Below are 21,681 nucleotides of genomic sequence, written 5' to 3' on the forward strand. Positions count from 1 at the left end.
AGTAGCAAGCCACAATCCACTCTATGAAAATATTTGGAATTTCAAGAGCCTTTAGAATGGATGGAATGAAGCCCCAGTGGAGTGATTAAAAAGCTTTTTGAAGGTCAATTTTCAGGGCACATCTAGGTGAGATTGTTTTCCTCCCATATCCTTTAACAATTTCTTAGGCAAGAAGAGTATTGTCAATAATACTCATTCCTTTGACAAAAACAGATTGATTAGAGGAAATAAACTTTGGCAGCAGGTGAGTCTTCCTTTTAACAATGACCTTAGTGATGGCCTTATAGATTATTGAGCAACATGAAATAGGGCAAAAATCTGAAACTTTGCTGGGATTCAGAATCTTTGGAACCAAGGCAATAGTAGTTGCATTAAATGTTGGGTAGATGTAAGACTCTTGGAAGAAAATTTTGATTGCTTCTATCACTTCATTTCTGTTGAAAATATTTTGATATAACAAATTAAGTATAAATAAATTTTAAGATTTTACAAATCATTTTTGAAAGTATATTCGATTCAATTATTCGAATATAACTCAAAGTTTTTCAAAGTTTAATATTAGTCCTTACTTAAAGTGTAAAATTATGTAAGTATTTCGAGCCTTAATCGAGCCAAAATTTTTTTTTAATTGAAGGGATTCATGGAAAAACCAGAATGCTCGGATGGTACAGGTATCCCCTGGATGGTACCAATACCCCCATGACAAGTTTGGCTCCTAGAAAAACAAAATGCTCAGATGGTACCGATACCCTCTAGAAGGTATCGATACCCCTAATCATTTAACAGTTGAAATATTTGAATTTTACACTGCAGTTACCGATACCCTATGGAATGGTACCGATACCATGCGCTCCCAGCATACAATTTTTTAGTGGATTTTCACACTACAACGGCTCCAACATCACCCAAATGGTTTCTAACGGCTAGAATCATTCCAAGGTGTATTTAAAAAAGTTCTAAAGCCATTAATCAATAAGAGATCATTGAGAAACAAGAGAGAAAGCATTAAGCACCAAGTTTGTGCAATTCAAGACAATTTTCCTTCAATATTCATCTTTGCTTTCAATAACACAATTTGTGCTCATTTGTAATCATATTTGAGTATTCTTTTCTTGTCTAGAATTGTGAAAACACTTTGCCTTGTGAGAAATTTCTGTAAGTTTGCAAAATTTGTATATTTCTCTTTGGGAGAGAGTGTTCTCAAGAATTTGGGGTATAATTATTGAGGGAGTTATAAAGTTACTCTTTGTCCTAAAAAGAAATACAAATTAGTGAATTTGTGTAAAATCCTTGGTGTGGATAGCTAAGGTAGTGGACGCAGACTTTGGTTGAGAAAGTCGAACCACTCTAAATCGTTGTGCAAATATTTTTCATTTTCTGTAAAAGCTTCCACCGAAATTTTTATTGCCAATTCACCCCATCTTGGCTGATTCGTCGATCGAGTAACTCAATAATTGGTATCGGAGCCTCACTCATTTGAAGGTTTAATCACCTCTTGAGTCGATTCGGGAAGAGTTACATCGATAATCAAGTCATCAAGGGCCTCAACTTCAAACTCCGACTTCAGTCTTGATTTATTACCCGTCAACAAGCCTCATTTCTTCAATGGAGCTAATTATGCTTATTGGAAGAATAGAATGATGTACTTCATTCAAGCAAGCGACATGGGAGCATGGAATATCATAGAAGACGAATATATCAAGCCTTCCACTCATCCAAGATTGTGGAGTGAAGGAGAGACAAGAATGTTCCAGCTCAACTCCAAAACTATCCTTATTATTTTTTGTGCTCTTGGACCGGATGAATACAAGAGAGTTTCATCTTGTACAACCGCCAAAGAGATATGAGATAAACTACAAGTCACTCATGAAGGCACAAACGAGGTAAAAGAATCTAAAATTAGTCTTCTAACTCATAGCTATGAAAATTTTATGATGAAACCGAATGAATATATCAAAGCTATGACGGATATATTCTCCACGATTGTCAATGGTCTCAAATCATATGGAGAAATCATCCCAAATGACAAGCTTGTGAGGAAGTTAGTTTACTCTATTCCAAAAGCTTGGCAATCAAATAAGACGACGATCATCGAGGCTAAAAATTTAAAATCTTTAACACTCAATGACCTTATTGGTTCTCTCATCACTCATGAAATGATGCTTAAAGAAGAAGACCTCAAGAAAATAGATGAGCCAAAGAAGGAGACGGAAAAGAAGAAGAAAGTGGGAGTTGCTCTCAAATCCACAAGAGATGAGAGTGATTCAGATAAATATGACGATGACGAGGCATTATTTGCCAAACGGTTCAGAAAATTAATGAGGCCCAACCGAGGAAGAAAAATCAAATGAAATGAAGACTTCAAGAATGAACCAAAAGAGAAGGACCCGATCATTTACTACGAATGTAAAAAGCCGGGGCATGTCAAATATGATTGCCCACAATTGAAGAAGAATGGTCAATCAAAGAATAAACACAAGGCTCATGTGGCTACATGGAGTGATGAAGAAGGTTCCGATGTAGAGGAATAAGAATTTGCAAACTTATGCTTAATGGCCATTGGGGAAAACTCTAAGGTAACCTTTAACTCAATTAACTTAGATTATTTATCTTATGATGAGTTATTAGAGGATTATAATGGGTTGGCTTTAGATTATAAGGTTTTATTTTCAAAATACAAAAATGATATTTCAAAATTGAAAAATGAAAATAGTCTTATATCCAAAACTAACAATGATATTGAAAGTAAGATCAAAGAATTACAAAATTAGATGAATTTGAAAAGAAAAATACCGATTTGCATAACTTACTTTCAAGAGTAAATGACAATCATCAAAAGAAAATTGATGATCTTAAAGCTTCTTTTAATAAAATTAATCCAAAACGTTTTGAAAATGGAGAAAGTTCAAAAATCAAATTTGTTTGAAAAAGTTTTAAAAGCTATAATCATAGAGGTCTCAAAGAACCTCAAATGGTAAAATCATTAGAAGTATATAGATTCCTAAAGGACTCATTACTACTAAAGATAAGGATATCCTACACAAATAGATACCTAAGGGGACTAGGATTTTGGAAACTAATGAATATGGACCCAAAAGAACTTGGGTACTAAAAATCAAAATTTAATCTATGTTTGTAGGAAAAGAAGCATTGCTACAAGGCACGGGAAACAAATTCAAACTTATGGTACCTTGATAGTGGATGCTCAAGACACATGACCGGAGGCAAGAGCCGGTTTATAGAGCTTAACACCAAAAATGGAGGAGAGGTGACTTTTGGTGATAATTCAAAAGGTCACATTGAAGGTATATGTACTATAGGTAATACCTCTTCCATACAAATTAAAAATTTATTATATGTGAATGGATTAAAGCATAATCTATTGAGTATTAGTCAATTGTGCGATAAGGGATTCAATGTCATATTTGAGACAAGTGGTTGTAAAGTTGTTGACATTGCATCTAATCGGATTATACTTGTTGGTCATAGAATATGAAACATATACATGGTGCATTTAGATTCTATAGATATGACTAATTTATGCCTAGTTGCTAAGGACGAGCATGATAGTTGGTTATGGCATAAGAGACTATGACATGCTAGTATGAGTGTTTTACAATGACTAATTTAAGGAGATTTAGTTCGAAGGTTGCCTAAACTAAAATTTGATAATGATAAAATCTATTATTCTTGTGCTAAAGGAAAACAAAATCGAGTTTCTTTTAAATCCATTAATGATGTATCAACTAGTAGAGTTTTACAATTTATCAATTTAGATATTTTTGGGCCATCTAGGACCACTAGCTTGGGTGGAAAACAATATGCATTTGTCTTGGTAGATGATTATTCTATATATACTTGGGTTCTATTCTTAAGTACTAAAGATGAAGCATTAGAAAAATTCATCATGTTTTCAAAAGTAATCCAAAACGAAAAAGGTTACTCCATAACTAGTGTTAGGAGTGATCATGGCACTGAATTTGAAAATCTTGGATTTACTGAGTTTTGTAATTCTAATGGTATTAGCCATAATTTTTCAACACCTAGAACCCCTCAACAAAATGGAGTTTTTGAGAGGAAAAATCGAACTTTAGAAGAAATGGCTAGAACCATGTTTTGTGAAAATAATTTGCCAAAATATTTTTGGGCAGAAGCCACAAATACCGCTTGTTACGTCATTAATCGAGTAATGATAAGGCCTATTTTGAAGAAAATTCCGTATAAACTTTTCAAAAATAAAAATCCTAACATAGGTATTTTTATCCTTTTGGATGTAAATGTTTTGTTTTAAACAACGGTAAAGAAAATCTTGGCAAATTTGATGCTAAAAGTGATGAAGGAATTTTTTCTAGGTTCTTCCTTAAATTCTAAGGCTTATCAGGTATTTAATAAAAGAACTTTAGTTGTAGAAGAGTCTATACATGTTGTTTTCTATGATAATCTCCTTCCAAGGAAGGATTCTTGTGTAAATGATGATGTAGGTATTGTAAACACAAATGACGTTAGACATAACATTGGAGAACCATCATCAAAGGAAGAAACGAAAGATGAAGAAACTCATGATGTTCTCGAGAATCCAACCATTGAAGAAAGTGAAGTCTCTTACCCAAGAGAGTGCAACTATGTCAATGATGATGAGATAATAGGTGATCCATCCAAAGGGGTAACAACTCGATCTTCTCTTAGAAATATTTGTAATTATGTAGCATTTATCTCATGTATAGAGCCTAAGAATATTAAAGAGGCATTAAATGATGAACATTGGATTATGGCTATGCAAGAAGAGTTAAATCAATTTGAGAGAAGTAAAGTATGGACATTAGTTGAAAGGCATAGTAATAAATCTACTATAAGTACTAGATTTGTATTTAGGAATAAGCTTGATGAAAGTGGTAATATAGTGAGAAACAAGGCTAGACTTCTTGCTCAAGGCTATACTCAAGAAGAAGGCATAGACTATGATGAAACATATGCTCCCGTAGCTAGGATGGAAGCAATTAGAATATTATTAGCATTTGCATGTTTTCATGAATTTAAATTATATCAAATGGATGTTACAAGTGCATTTTTAAATGGTTTTATAAAAGAAGAAGTGTATGTGGAACAACCTCCTGGTTTTGAAGATTCAAAATTTCCATATTATGTTTTTAAATTGACAAAAGTTCTTTATGGTTTAAAACAAGCTCCTAGAGCTTGGTATGAAAGATTGTCAAACTTTTTAATTAAAAAAGCCTTTTCAAAAGGGAAGGTTGACACTACATTGTTTTTAAAGCATAAAGGTAAAGATTTATTAGTAGTTCAAATTTATGTTGATGATATAATTTTTGGTTCTACTAATGATGTTCTTTGCCAAGAATTTTCTAAGCTAATGCAGAGTGAATTCGAGATGAGCATGATGGGGGAGCTCTCATTTTTCTTGGGACTCCAAATCAAGCAAAGAAAAGATGACATTTTCATCAATCAAGCTAAGTACGTCAAGGATATGCTCAAGAAGTTTGGATTGGAAAATGGGAAACCTCATGCCACTCCAATGAGCTCATCAACAAAGCTTGACAAAGATGAAGGAGGTAAATGTGTAGATGTTAAATTATATAGGTCAATGATTGGCTCTTTACTTTATCTAACCGCAAGTAGACCAAACATTATGTTTAGTGTTTACTTATGTGCTAGATTTTAATCATGTCCTAAGGAATCACATTTACTAGCTGTTAAAAGAATCTTTAGATACCTTAAGAACACTCCTAGTTTAGGACTTTGGTATCCTATAAACTCTAGCTTTAGCTTACATGCCTTCTCTGATGTGGATTATGGAGGATACCAAATAGATGGGAAAAGCACCACCAGTACTTGCCAATTCCTAGGAAATATGTTAATTTCATGGTTTTCAAAGAAACAAAATTGTGTTGCATTATCTACCATTGAAGCGAAATACATTTCAGCTGGTAGTTATTGTACACAAGTTTTATGGATGAAACAACAACTTTTAGATTATGGAATTAAAGTAGGTACCATACCTATCAAATATGACAATACTAGTTCTATTTGTCTCACTAAAAATCTCATCCAACACTCTAGAACTAAACATATTGAAATTAGACATCATTTCATTAGAGATTATGTCGCTAAAGAAGATATAGTTCTAGAATATGTTGATATTTTGCATTAATTAGAGGATATTTTTACAAAACCTTTAGATAAAGAAATATTTTGGACACTTAGGAGAGAATTAGGTTTAACCAACTTATCTTGACTTAGTGTTTAAAATAATTTTAGCACTGTTAATTAGAAATGAAAAATGCTTATAAAAATAATATTTTTGATTGCATTCTTTGCTATTAGTTAGGGGGAGTTTATGATTCTTAGTGAAAATTAATTATATGTTCAAATAAGTTTTAAGGATAGATTCGATTGATTGAATGTTGTTAATTTTTGTGATATGAGTTGACAATACCACTAGAGCAAATTAATTTAGCAATTTGAGTGTTTAAAACACAATTTTTTTTAATTTTCTGCGTGCTAGGTATCGATACCCCCTTAGCGTTGGTACCGATACCATCATTGAATGGGTACCGATACCATCCACGGATTCTGGTTTTTAACACCTAGAACCTCATTTTTCTGCAAAACTCTCTCTCTAAACTCTCACGCTGTTTACTCTCTATCTTACCCCTAATCTCTACATTGCTTGAAATCAACGGTTTCAAGTCGGATTTCACTCAAATTTCAACTCCTAAACCTGCTAGAATCATTAATTTCATGCAAACATCATCAAAATCCACTCAATCTTCATCTTTCAAGGTAATTTTTCTAAAAACTCTATTTTATTGATTTTTGAACTTCGGACTAGTTTTGATTAGTTCTATGTTGAAATAATGTTCGGGCTTTGATTATATAATACTTCTAAACTAGTTTCTACAACTAATTTCATCAAAAACACAAGATTTGATCAAATTTTGTTATTTTTCGAAAAAAAAATATTTTTGATTTTCAAATTGTTGTGTTTTGATTTAATTTTGTTATATTTGAAAACTATATATATTAATTTTTCAAACATAGTTTTCAAACATAGTTTTCAAAATATGCCCATTGGGATTATATTAGAGAATCTTGATATATTGAGGACTCATTTAAGTTTTGGGAATTTATTATATTGTATACATATGTTTTTAAAATTGCAGATTATTCTTTCGATTTCTTAATCATGTCTCACAAACGCCTTAGGACATCCTCTAGTCGTTCAAACCGACCACAAAGTCCACCTCAAAACCCACCTCCTATTCAACAAATTCCTAATCCTGATGAACCTGAAATGACTATTCACAATTCGTGCTTTAATGAACCTGGTCGTAGACAAAATCTCCTCTTTAGGTATTCTCAGTATTTTGAGTCATACAAAATTCGAGAAGAACGTATTCCTTCTCTTCGAGCTATGGATGCAATAAACTTTAGATATCTTCAAGAATGGAAATCTGATAAACTTTTTTTAATCTCGAACCAATAGTTTACCAACAACTCATTCGGATTTTCTATTCAAATGTCGTTTGTATTCAAAACCGAGTTAAACTCGAGACAATAGGAATTCGATCCTATCTTCTAGGTAGATTCATCCATATTGATTCGGCCTATATTGTTAACACATTTGGATTAGATAATGACGGCTTATATAATGAAAAAGAAACAATAGGTTCTCCTTACAAGGTTAGGTCTAGTGCGAGTGTGTTAAATCACCAAGATCGTTTTCTTCATCTGATGATCTCTTGGTGGTTTAGACCATCGGGAGGAAAATACTCCACTTTTAGAGCCTTAGACCTTTGGTGGATGCACTGTATTCAGAATAATAGAAAAATTAACCTTTCTCAGATTATATTTGCCGAACTCGTTGAAACTGTAAACCTAGTCCCTAATAAGAAAGTTTGTAAAACTCTCTTTTACGGTTGTCTCCTGAGTAATTTGTTTATCAAAGCCGAGCTTAGAGTACAACTTGATGTAGCCATCCCTATCAAAAACCAAATCAATTTGATATCTTTAAAGAAATCGAGATGGATGTTGGATAAGGAAACTAATCAATGGGTTCGTTCAGTCGAGAAAACTCCTGGAGCTAGTTCTTTACAAGATCCACCTCCTCCGGCACCGGCTGCGGACGATGATCCTGAGCTTCAACAACTAATGCAAGATATTGACGAAGTCGTACCTGACGATGAGCCGGAGCAGCACGAGGAACAAGCACATCATGAGGATCAAATGCCTCCATACTTTCAATCTTTTATGGAGACATTCGACTTACGGTTTGCATCTATAGATTCATGGTTTACATTCATAGAGTCCCATTTATCTACTATGGGAGCTCAATAATTAGAAATCCTCCGGGAGATGTGCGCGAACAACGAAACAACGAACGAACGAATCAACGCGCTCACACATGAGATAGCCACTATGCGAGCTCATTTTCCTCCTCCCGATCCTCCTACGGATGCTTGAACCTTGCTTTGCTTTAGTTTTCTTGTATGAAACTTAGAACTTATTGTTTTAACATTTTGGATGTTTGTGAATGTTTGAACTTGTGGATGTTGTCAATTTGTTTTGGATGTTTGAACTTAAATGCTTATTTATATATATGTTTGATTTATGTTTTGCATCATTTTTATTATTTACATATTAGTTAATATGGCTAATTTCCATTACATATTATGAATATTGAATTATGGAACTAATGTCTAACATTTCTCTTGATTGTGATCTCAGCAGCTTAAGCTATATTTTTTAATATTATTGGCTTAATTTTTAAAAACCTTGTTTAAAAATGTTTTTTAGAGCATTTTTGATTTAACAAAAAGGGGGAGAAGTGTTATAGTAAGGGGGAGAATTTTACAAAATTGATTTAAAAAATGTTTTGTCAAAGAAAATCTTAAAATTACTCAAATGTTTTGTTATATCAAAAAGGGGGAAATTGTTGAAAACATTTTGATATAACAAATTAAGTATAAATAAATTTTAAGATTTTACAAATCATTTTTGAAAGTATTTTCGATTCAATTATTCGAATATAACTCCAAGTTTTTCAAAGTTTAATTTCAATCCTTACTTAAAGTGTAAAATTATGTTTTAATCTCAAAATATTTTTAAAACAAATATTACAAAGTATTTCAAGCCTTAATCAAGCCAAAAATTATTTTTAATTGAAGGGATTCACGGAAAAACCAGAATGCTCTGATGGTACCGGTACTCCCTTGGATGGTACCGATACCCTCATGGCAAATTTGGCTCCGAGAAAAATAGAATGCTCAAATGGTACCGATACCCCCTGGATGGTATCAAAAATACCCCCAGTCATTTAACGGCCGAAATATTTGAATTTTACACTGCAGTTACAGATACCCTATGGAATGGTATCGATGCCATACGCTCCCAGCAGATAATTTTTAGTGGATTTTCACACTACAACGGCTCCAACATCACCCAAATGGTTCCCAACAGCTAGAATAATTCCAAGGTGTATTTAAACAAGTTCTAAAGCCATTAATCAACAATAGATCATTGAGAAACAAGAGATAAAGCATCAAACACCAAGTTTGTGCAATTCAAGCCAGTTTTCCTTTAATATTGATCTTTGCTTTCAAGAACACAATTTGTGCTCATTTGTAATCATATTTGAGTGTTCTTTTCTTGTTCTAGAATTGTGCAAACACTTTGCCTTGTGAGGAGTTTCTGTAAGTTTGCAAAAATTGTATATTTCTCTTTGGGAGAGAGTGTTCTCAAGAATTTGGGGTATAATTCTTGAGGGAGTTGTAATGTTATTCTTTGTCCTAAAAAGAAAGACAAATTAGTGAATTTGTGGAAAATCCTTAGTGTGGATAGCTAAGGTAGTGGACGTAGACTTTGGTTGAGAAAGTAGAACCACTCTAAATCGCTATGCAAATATTTTTCACTTTCTGCAAAAGCTTCCACCGAATTTTTTATTTCCAATTCACCCCCTCTTGGCCGATTCATCGATCAATTAACTTAACAATTTCCTACTACATACAAGCTTTTTTGAAGAAAAGAGAGGTGAAACTGTCAGGGGCTGGGGCCTTATCGTTTCCTTGACTAAAGATTGTCTCTTTGATCTCTTCAGAAGTAACTTCCTTAGTGAGGTCTTCATAGCCTTCAGGGGGTGGAATAGGTAGCAAAAGGTCTTTAAGAAGATTGGTGGAGCAATCTTTAACATTAGGATCATAAGAGCCTAATAGTTTTTTAAAGAAAGTAACAACTTCTGAGGGCATATCATCAAAAGTCTCTAGCCTTCTTCTATGGTTATCAACAATCACTCTTATAGTGTCTTTCTTCCTTTTAGTTGCAATGACAGAGTGAAAAAATCTGGTATATTTGTCTCCCTCTTTTAGCCAGTGAATTTTTGTTTTTGTTTTAGGAATAATGCCCCTACATTCTCTAAGGAGTTGAGATCACTTTGCAGTTCCAGCTCCTTTTCAATGGGCTCAACACCTCTTAAGGTAAGGATTTTTTGTTTCTCAATTTCTTCTCTCTTTTGTCTGACCCGAGCAGAGATGTCACTATAGTAGTCATTGTTGAGTTTTTTGAGACTGACTTTAAGGCGTTTAAGCTTGAGAAAAAGCTTCTTCATAGGATTACCTTGGATTGGCATAGACCATGACTGGCTAACAATATTAAGGAAGTTTTGATGAAGAGTCCAACAATTAAAGAATTTGAATGGACTGGGTCTATTTGTTTGAACCTTTTTGTGAAGAGACACCAAAGCCATACAATGGTCAGAAGGTTCAGGAGACAAGAATTCCACAAAGGAATGAAGGAAAGATTCAGACCATAGAGGGTTGTTGAGAACTCTATCGAGTTTACGAGCAAGAAAATTATCATTTTGTTTGTTACTCCATGAGTAAGTGGGACCAAAATATGGATGGTCTTGGAGATGAAGGTCCTGGGTGACTTCTTGGAATTCAATCATATCAGGAGATGTGACCATTCCTAATTGCTCATGAGCATAAGTTTCATGTGGATGAAGGATGACATTAAAGTCCCCTCCCAAGATCCAAAGGAGATTACTAAAATTTGATTTAATACTACAGAGATTCTGCCAAAGATTCCTTCTTGTAATTTCATCATTGTAGCCATAAATTACAGTAATTAAGAAAGAAATATTTTTGAATTGGCTTTTGACAGTGATACTCTGATATGAGACATGACATAAAAAATGTTTAAGTCTTTCCTCCACAATAACCATATTCTATCATTCCTTGCAAAGTCATAGTTGGAATAATTATTCCAATTCTCAAAATTATAAGCTAATATGTCAGCATATTTGTCTAACTTTACACGAGTTTCTAGCAAGCAAAGGATATCAACTTTATTTAGAACTGCCCTTCTAAGGACCTTGCATTGTTTTAGAGGATTGTTTAATCCTCTAACATTCCAAAATGATATAATCATTAAGCTTGGGGTGAGGGAATTAAGTCCCCTTCTTTACTACCAACAATAGAACTTTTTGACTTTTCAAGATTGGACTTCTTTTTTGTTTTGAGTTATTTGATCAGAACTGCAACACTAGAGGCTGCTGCTCTTGGTTTTTTACCATGAAAATCAGAAATAGCTTGAGCCTCTTCAATCGAGTTAAGAATCTCAAACCTATTACTAAAGCCTGCTAGAGCTTTGTTGGGTTTATTCTTTGGAGGCCTACATCTGCCTCTTTTAGAAGGTGAATAAGAAGAGGCTTTTGAACTGTCAGCATGGCTTTGATGAGCTGGAATAATGGGTTCATTAACATCTTGAAAGACAAGATCAACTTCTGGATAGGGAGAAGAGGAAGAGGAAATTCCAAGGTTATTGAGAACATCTAGAGAAACATAGAATTATCAGAGGATTGAATTGTAGAAACTGAATGTTCACTTGTTTGACATTCCTTTAAGTTAATATCCTCTAAACCGTTAGAATCTGCTAACTTTGAGACCACTTCGTCTTCGTTGTCTTCTACTTTTTGTTGTAGAGAAGAAGAAGTAGCTAAGGGATCATTTTTCCTCCAAACTAGTGTAGAAGTGTGGGAGGTTAAAGGGTTAGCCTTGCAACCTTTAGCACAATGACCGAATGAATTACAAGATTTGCAACAAGGTGGAAGCCAAGGTACTTCAACAAATATGGAAGTTGTTTGTCCATTGTTTAGAATAACATCAACATGTTTTGGAATCACATCTGAAGCCCCAATTTCAACACAGACCTTAGCAAATTCTAGTCTAGACTTAGAAGTTGTGATGGAGTCCATAGAGAGAGGAAAGCCTATGGCACTAGCAATAAAACTTAAGCCTTCATTTGAGAACAATTCGAGAGGAACATTATACAAATGAACCCACAGAGGAATTCTAGATAAGTTAAATTGCAGTATTTTCATGTTAGGTTCCCACTTCTTAATGATTAAAGGCTTGTTAAATATATGCCAAGGGTCGTTTTCCATTACCCAGTCACGAGCGGATTCAGAATCGAAAGAAAACAGGTAAAGATTAGGTCCAGCATAACTGACCTGAACTTTGGCACCTTGCAAGGGTTTTTTCCACAAGCTGTCGATAATCTTTTGTAATGATGAAAAGTTCGGAGCTGCCTCGAGCACTTGCCCAACAAGAGATATTTTTTCTCTCAACAATTCATTCTTCAAATACTTCAGGCGGAGGATGAACAGTCGAGGTCCCATCTTTTACATTTGGGGGAAAATATTGCAGTTGTTGACCGGTTGAACATGAGAAGAGTTTGCGCCAATCCATCGAATAACCGGGAGAGATTAAAGACTTGAAGAATAGCAGAAAAAAGAAAAGTAAGTCGGTGAAGATTCAGAGAGTTCGCCGACAATACGATAGGGTTTTTAGATTCCATTAAACCCGCTAATGTGCGTCAAGAGAAACCCACAAACGTGCACCATTTCTTTGTTAGAATTATTATTATATTAGATTATATCATCAATTTTTATTAATTTTTTTAACTATTGAAGTTTAACAATTTGTTTTTTAGGATTAAATTTTAAAGATTTTTATTTTTAGGGTTTTATCTCTTTTACCTAAAACAATGTTGGTTCCTCTCTTCATCTTTAGTTGATAGAGGACTGCATTAACCTTGATATTGGTTACCGATGTTGATATTTATTGATTTTCTTTTATTTTTTATATTTTATCTTTGATTTATCTTTTTTTCACTTTTTAATAATTCTATCTTTATAACACGTTTTTTCACCTGTATGACATGTTTTTTCTTTTTTTGGCACGTTTTCGGTTATTTGATCATTGCTTTTGTTTATTTTTGTCTTAGGGTTGGATTTGACATTCACCATAACTGATCAAGATGTCACTTATTTGTTATCATGTTGATCTTCCCTGCTTTAGACTATTGATTGAATTTGGATACGCGATTTGTGTTCATCGATTGTTTTTTCACGTCGCTCGACTCTGATTTGTAGTTTGTCGATGATCTTTTAATAACTCTATTCTTTTTTGTGGTTCGTTTATTGATACGATCAAATTTGTTCGTATCTATCTTTTGTTTGAGTTTTTTATTAGGTTTTTAACGCTTTCCTTGTAAAATCCTTTGTGATCTTAAGTAGCTTGTTTTTGTGTGGTTATAGAAAAATATATTAACTATATGTTCAGTTTACGATTATTGTTGTAAATATTCATTGTAATTCTAAATTATTTTTATTTTTAATAAATTTAAGTGATTTCGTAAAAAAATTATTATAGAGATTCAAAATGAAATACAAATTAACATCAATGCTTAAAATTGATTAGGTAATAAAATAATTTTGTCAATAAAATATGATATCAAATTCTTCGGGTAACCTTTCCCTTTCCAAAGAAGCAAGCAATCCCTAGCTCTTCCTATATAGTTTCTTCTCGGTTCTTCTAAACAAACAAGCAATTTGATTTTGTGAAACTCTGTTTTTTCGAGGCCTCAGCTACGACAACAAAGATGGGCAGGATCTTTTCACCTAAGAAGGCTGCAAACATGGTTTTAATACTCATGGTCATTGGCATTGTATTGGCTCTGATGGCACCATCAGCGTTAGGAAAAGCAGCCGCAAGAGGTGGCGGTCACGGCCGCAGAGGAGGCCGGTTTATGAAAGGCCATCGTGCTCGGGGACACTCAAGGTCATCCGCCGTTGCATTGGACCCTGGCCTTGCTTTTGGCTTCGTTCAACTGATGCCCTTCGTTTTTTCCGTTTTCTTTTTCGTTTAGAAAGTACTGCGCTACTCTATAATTTTCAGCCATCTGTAATGACTTTTGTTTTACGCCACGTGGTTTTATGATTTGCCATGGAAGTAAGCAGGTTTGAACATGCATTGCAAGTCTAGGAATATTACACTGTTTGTTTAATCTTTGATTAATGTCGATTGCATTGCAAGTAAGCAGCTTTGAGCATGCATTGCAAGTCTGGAAATATATAAAAATATATAAAACGAGGTTATACGTGTATCGTATAGTGAACAACAGTGTTATAATCTACATGAAAATTAATGAACAACATTTTTGAAAATTTCGAGTCTATAATAGGAAATTTCAAAAGATTTATAATCTACATGAAAATTAATGAACAACAGTGTTATATGTGTAACGTATAGTGATCAGAAAGTTACAGTCTAAAGCATAAAAATAACCTTTTATATGGAAATGAAGTAGAAGTCCCTCCGGGTGCAAGTCAACATAAAGAAAGAGTTCACTGACTTAATTAGTGTCGCATGATTAGCCAAGTACTCAAGAAACAAAAATAAAAATCACAGCAAACATTCCTTAATCCTTGATTATTACAATCCTTGCTGCAGCGTGTGGCTTCCTCATTTATGCTGATGGGCATATGGTTCCCCAGTTGCCTCTTCACCACCGGCTCACCTCTTATTGATCCACGCTCACCCTCCAGTTCTCGGTAGCGATGGAGGTATACCGTCAAAGGTTCAAACTCATTGCCCACAAGACATCCTCAGCGGTGATGGCCTTGCGCTGCTCACGTTGGCAGTGCTCATTGGCTTCACCGGTGATGAAGCTGATGTACTCGGACAAACATTCTTGGATTGTTTCCTTTGCATCATCGGATATTTTGGCGTGTGGAGGGAGAATCTTGCGCATGATCCTGATAACGTTAGCGATTGGCATGAAGCGGTCTTGTTCTCTCACGGTGCACTCGTTGTCATCAGAGTTTTAGTGGTTGTTTGTATGGTTGGCTTCACCCATTGTCATGTTCATCTCCGGCACCTTCAATCCTGGACCAAACAAACATTCTCAACATTTTTTCAGAGACATAAGACACTATAAGGACATGGAGAGAAAGGGGTGAACCCCTGACCACTAAGCCGCCACTGGAGTTCGTTACAAAATTAACCATTCATTTACAAGATTTGATCATGGAAATGGGCCGCCATTGACGGGGACGGATGCATGATTTTTAAGTTAGGGATGACAAACTTAAAAAAATTTAGGGACACGACACAAGTGGACCTTTTTTCACAGCGTAGAAGGCTATACGTGTATTCGGGTTTTACAATACGCAGTTTAGCATGCAAAAGGCCAGTTAGGAACCGAGATTTGTTTAAGCTGAAAAGTTTAGTTTGACTTAAATTTGAAGTTTTGAAATAGAGATGCTGCGTTTATTCATTTGGCATAGAATGAATGGATGGCTGCCACTTGTTCTCGTGGGGTCAAGTGCAAAACGCATTGGCACAAAGCACCACCAAACAGAGGCATGCAAACAGAAAATATATCGAGCAGCGGTACGCAACCCGATCGATCAAGAGCTTAGAGAAAATTAGAAAGACGGACATTATCAGGTGGGGTTATTATCATTGACCAACGAAAAATACATCAGAAATATAAGGGAAAACTCTACGGCATCAAATTAAGAAAGTAAGAAACAACGAAAAAGAAAAACTGAAGAGACCATTTGCATGCTAATATCAATGGATGGAGCATGGAGGCAGATCCAGGACAAAAGACAGAAACCGAAAAAATATCAGTTGCATGCAAGAGATAATCCAAATACTAGACTACTTAAGGTCCTTCCTGAAGCACCAGATAAGGGGTGATTATACTAGGATCATCTCATAAAAGAACTACACATTATAGAAAGAAATATTGCAGGTGCAGGTGCGCGTGGATAAAATCAACAAACTTACATGGATCCAAGCAGTAATTTTCACCATTTTTTTCAAGTTATAAATATATTTACTTTACCAGAGGTATTGTCAGGGAGTTTTCGGTAGCCGTGGAAGCCTCCGCGTTCCATCTGTCTCTCCTTTCTGGCTAACTCTCCCCTAGCTGGATCCCCCTCTCGCTCTCTCATACGAAGACAGTTTCAGGAGTAGACCTTGAGATCTTAGTTGATTTTTAATTTAAGAGGATGCCAAGGAGAGCACTTGGCAAGTGTCTATAGTTATAGTGATGAAAAAGGTTATGCCACGTGGCAAGTCGATGCGAACGATGTATTGTATTAGCAACCTCCCAAATCCATACCCGAGTCCAGTAACAATTGACTGATTACAATGTGCCAGCAAGGGTTCAAGATCGAAAAAGGCCTAGCATGCAGCAGCTGCTTCTCGTGTCTTAAATTTACGTTACCATATTTTTGGCTTTTGAAGAGATTTGTTTAGAGAGATTTGGGATCCTCTTTAAAGAGATTTATTTTTTCTTTTTCAGCCAAAGGGTCAATTATCTATGATTTTAGGTGACTGAACGGCATAAATAAGCTAGTCAAATGTATAACATCAACTTTATTTGATTGGAAATGGTGGCCATCTTTATCGGTCATTCCGGAGGTGCCTGGCTTTTGAGACTAATTATAAGGATTGCTGCCTGTTGTTTTAAGTCAGGGGAGCAAAATCTGTAAAGCATTTCGTAAAATCGTGTAGATACACGCCGTCGGGGACTGTTTCTGCCATGTTTTTGTTGCAGTACCTTCTCTTGCCCGTATACTTTTTGATTTACTGCTGGAGTATTGGAGTTGCTGTTTCTCTGCATTTTTCTAAAGTTAGGAGCTGTATAAGAATCTCCATGTAATCTAGGACCATGTTTCATTTGCAGACAAGAAGTAGGAAGCCAAAGGATTCATATTGTATAATCAAATATTTATGCAAGACTCAATCTTCGGATATACCACAGACAAACATTCAGTATTAAATTACAGTGAAAATCACAAGACAATATAAAACGAATCAAATCAATCCCGAATTTTCTTCAACGTCCACCCTCCATGGAAACCTTGAAGTTCAGGATGTTTGGCTTACCCTGCTAAAAACAGACCATCCATCCAATGTGTTAAAAGATCATAACAGACAAATGCATCAATAAAAGAAAAAATGGTTCAAAAATTTGGTTGCTGCTCCATTTTCCTTTAATTTAGCTACTGCTTCTCTCTTCACCCCCATAGCCTCCTCTTCCATGGCTCTTGAGAATGCTTCAACTTTCTTCCTGAGCATCTGTAAAAGAACATCTTTCAGTAACTCATCATGCTGTGATTGAGCATCTAAAGAGGCAGAAAAGTACAGGTGCTTCACCTTTATTTCTTCATCTTCGGTAAATTGGTATTCAAACTACTGTCTTTAGCTTCACACCACTTTCTCAAATTGATGACCTCTTTCTGAAGCCTATCGTACAAAAAATCCGGAAACCATATTTTCGGCATTGCTATCGGTATTTCCTCTGTTTTTCTGTCAGTCCATTTTTTTTTAATTTCAGCCGAATCTTTCGCGTCCCCATCTTCGTGTACATTACCCTCCCTGTTTATCTTCATTTCTGTATTTTCCTTCTCATTGATATTGTCGTAACCGGTTTTTGTTCGGGCACGAATTTTTTATTCGGCGGAAAAAGTGATGTGAATAAATGTTTTTAAAATGATTTGGGAGTCGTCATCGACCTTTTGGGTCAGGTAGGTCGAATACCTAAAAATTATCTTTTAAAAGAGCTTTTAAGAAAACATCGATTAAAAGATAAACTGATATGCGTTTTAACCAAAAATTCGTTCTTTTTAATAATAAAATGAGATTTGTGGTCGGTTACGTTTAGGGAATGATTAACACCCATACAACGCCCAAAATTAGTACTTTATTAATTATAAATTGTCTCTATTATTAGAAATTTAAAAATTCAAAGATATATTTAATTTATAATCCTATTTAATTTAAATTTGTTACTATAATTTTAAAAATATTTATTAATTTATATATATATATAAGATATTTATTTAAAAATATCATAAAAGGGCTTCTAGGTGCTTTAAGACAGCTCTTTCCTTTGATATTAAAAAATAAATAAATATTAAAACATTTATCTAATAATAAAAAAATAGATTAATATATACAATTTTATAAAAGTAAAATATTTTTTTATTCTAGTTGCTTTAAGATTGCTCATTTCTTTGATATTAAAAAATAAATAAATACTATTATAAATTTTACATACAATTAATCAAATAATATATATTAATATGATTAAAATAATAATAATAATTACTAATTTAAATATATAACAATAAAATTGCAATGTAATAAAAACAAATAAAATTAAAATTATATGATCAAAATATAAAGTATTGAAAATAAAAGATCAAATTCGAAATATTAAGAAATCTATATCCTAATAGTTTAATTTAACCTTAATTATTTATTCAGGGCTAAAATAAAATTTATAAAATTATAGGGGACTAAAATGAGTATTTACCCTAATATATATAAACACTGGAAATGACTAAAACATAATAAAATAATATTGGAAGATAAAATTAAAATATCCAGAAAAACAATTCTGGTGACTAAATTAAAAAGGTTACAAACTTGGATGACTGCGCGTATGGTTTGGCCATGTGTGAAATTACAGATATACCCCTCCCAAAACGACGTCGTTTGGGAAGGGGTATTTATACCCGAAACCAGCTGGCCCTACGGGCCATTCTCTAATTTATTCCTTTCTCTTCTCTCTCAAAACTGAGAGAGCTAGAGTTCTCTCTGGCTTCTCTCTAAAATGAGAGAACACAGTCCCGGTCAGCCACCGCTGCCGGCCACCGTTAACGGTGGCCGGAAAATTCTAAAATACACTAAAATGAGGCCCTAAATACCCTAAAGCCAAAACCGAGGCCCGTTTAGCCTAAAAATCTTTAACCCAACCTTGATCTAAGCTTGTTACCTTCGGTATTTTGGTTTTTTAACAGCGTAGGGAGGCTCCGATGATAGCAGTTCCTTGGTAAGTCTTCTTTCCTCTTCTCCTTCTTTATTTGGCTGCTGTTGGGTGTTGTTGTTGTTTGTTTTCTGTTGTGGTTGCTTGTCTCCTCCTCTGTTTTTTTTTCTTTTCTCGTCTATGTTCTCTCCCTTCTGTTTGCAGGGAACCAGTGCCTTTTATAGCCACCACGGAGCCATGCTCAGACCGGTTCGGAGGGGGAAGTTCGGTGAATCATCGAGCTATGTGGTGACTCACCCCATAGCCGCGACGTGTGAGGGGCAACTGGCCTTCTGGATTCCTCTGTTGGCGTCGTGGCAGCAAGGTGTTGTCGTTGTGGGGCAGCTGGAAGCATATGGAGTGTCGGCAGCTGGACGTTGGACCACCTGGCAGAGGCGGCGGCTAGCCTTCTGGAATCATCAGAGGCGACTGGAGTGCTAGGGTTTAGAAACCCTAGTTGAAACCCTAAATCAGTTCAAGATTTCTATTTGGGTCTGGGCCGGTTCTGGTTAGGCCTGGGATTTGTATTTGGGCTCCCGGGATCTGGGCTTGTAATAATTATTTAATAATAATATAATATAATAATATATATAATATTAATAATAATAATAATTTTAATAATAATAATAATAACAAAAATGAAAAAATTAGTGTTTACAGCTGCCCCTCTTTGCTTATTCTTGTGTTAACAAGAATAGAGAAAAGACGAAAAAAAACAATAATTTTTTCATTTTTCTTCTTTTGAGAAGGATGGAAATGTTGAAAACATCATGCACTGAAAGGCTTACAGATGACCCGAAGGTTTTGAAAACATCATGCACTGAAGGACTTACAGATGACCCTAAGGCTTTGAAAACATCAAAAAGCTCCCGAAGGCTTTTTGGAAACATCATGCACTGTAGGACTTACAGATGACCCTAAGGCTTTGAAAACATAAAAAAACTCCCGAAGGCTTTTTGGAAACATCATGCACTGTAGGACTTACAGATGACCCTAAGGCTTTGAAAACATCAAAAAGCTCCCGAAGGCTTTTTGGAAACATCATTCACTGTAGGACTTACAGATGACCCCAAGGCTTTGAAAACATCAAAAAGCTCCCAAAGGCTTTTTGGAAACATCATGCACTGTAGGACTTACAGATAACCCTAAGGCTTTGAAAACATCAAAAAGCTCCCGAAGGCTTTTTGGAAACATCATGCACTGTAGGACTTACAGATGACCCTAAGGCTTTGAAAACATCAAAAAGCTCCCGAAGGCTTTTTGGAAACATCATGCACTGCAGGACTTACAGATGATCCTAAGGCTTTGAAAACATCAAAAAGCTCCCGAAGGCTTTTTGGAAACATCATGCACTGCAGGACTTATAGATAACCCTAAGGCTTTGAAAACATCAAAAAGCTCCCGAAGGTTTTTTGGAAACATCATGCACTGTAGGACTTACAGATGACCCTAAGGCTTTGAAAACATCAAAAAGCTCCCAAAGGCTTTTTGGAAACATCAAGCACTGTAGAACTTACAGATGTGGGAAATAGTTTACTAAGTAAGAAACTATGAAAATCGTTTTCTTACTTTTCAACAATTTTATTTTTAGAAAAGATTAAATGAGAAACTATGGAAATCGTTTTCTCATTATTTTTCAAAATAACATGTTGATTGGGTAACATGACCCAATCTCAAGATAATGTTCATTCTTGTGGATTGTGTCCATCTATTCTTCAGATGTTGGCGTGATTCCTGCATTTGCGGTTTTGAATACCTTTTTCTTGTAAGGTATTTTTTTTACCATGAATTTTCTTATTCTTCCGAAGATCTATGAAACTTTATGTTTGAATGCACTCAGATGTATCAATGTAATGCATTGTTTATTGTGTAAATGATATTCTTATGAATGCATGAATGTTGATGCAATCTTCATTTGACTTCAAAGTGGTGAACTTGGTCTTCCTTCACTTCATCATTTATTGCCAGGGTTACCTCTGGATATCAGTGTAGACACTTATGCTATCAAGCTTGCATTTCTGCAGAATCATTTGATCAACTTGTATATTTGCATTTTCTTTGCTTCATGAAAGTCTCAGAAGAAATGTTTCATTTGTGGAACTCTTGCCGTAGTCAGAACTATGACTTTGATGCCCCATTTTGTCTTTGGTAACACCGAATTTCTTTGTCTGGACTTGTGTAGAAATCCAATAAAGCTTTCATCTTTGAAAAGAGAATCTATCATCTTTAAAAAGAGAATCTATCATCTTTGAAAAGAGAATCTATCATCTTTGAAGAGTGTAGATGTAGATATGCCTGACTCAGCAGGGATTAATTAGGAGGGTATAGTCTGTTCTAATTTAACTCTTGAAACACATCACAAGGAAGATTTATTCCAATTCCTTTCATGTCTCCACATATAATCAGATCTCGAATAAGGCAACTTGGACCATATCATGTTGAGATGTTTAACAACAACCTGTCGTTCAACCTTAGTTGGCTCCACTAGTTTCTTGTTTAAAA

At 34.8% G+C, this 21,681-nt stretch overlaps 1 pseudogene; it reads right to left on the reverse strand.

The window, feature by feature from the left end:
- Positions 1 to 14,710: 14,710 nt before the first annotated feature.
- On the reverse strand, positions 14,711 to 16,368 carry LOC120122852 (annotated as a pseudogene).
- Positions 16,369 to 21,681: the final 5,313 nt, after the last annotated feature.

Source organism: Hibiscus syriacus, unplaced genomic scaffold (assembly GCF_006381635.1).
Source record: "Hibiscus syriacus cultivar Baekdansim isolate YM2019G1 unplaced genomic scaffold, ASM638163v2 tig00000132_pilon, whole genome shotgun sequence".
Classification (NCBI taxonomy): Eukaryota; Viridiplantae; Streptophyta; class Magnoliopsida; order Malvales; family Malvaceae; genus Hibiscus; species Hibiscus syriacus.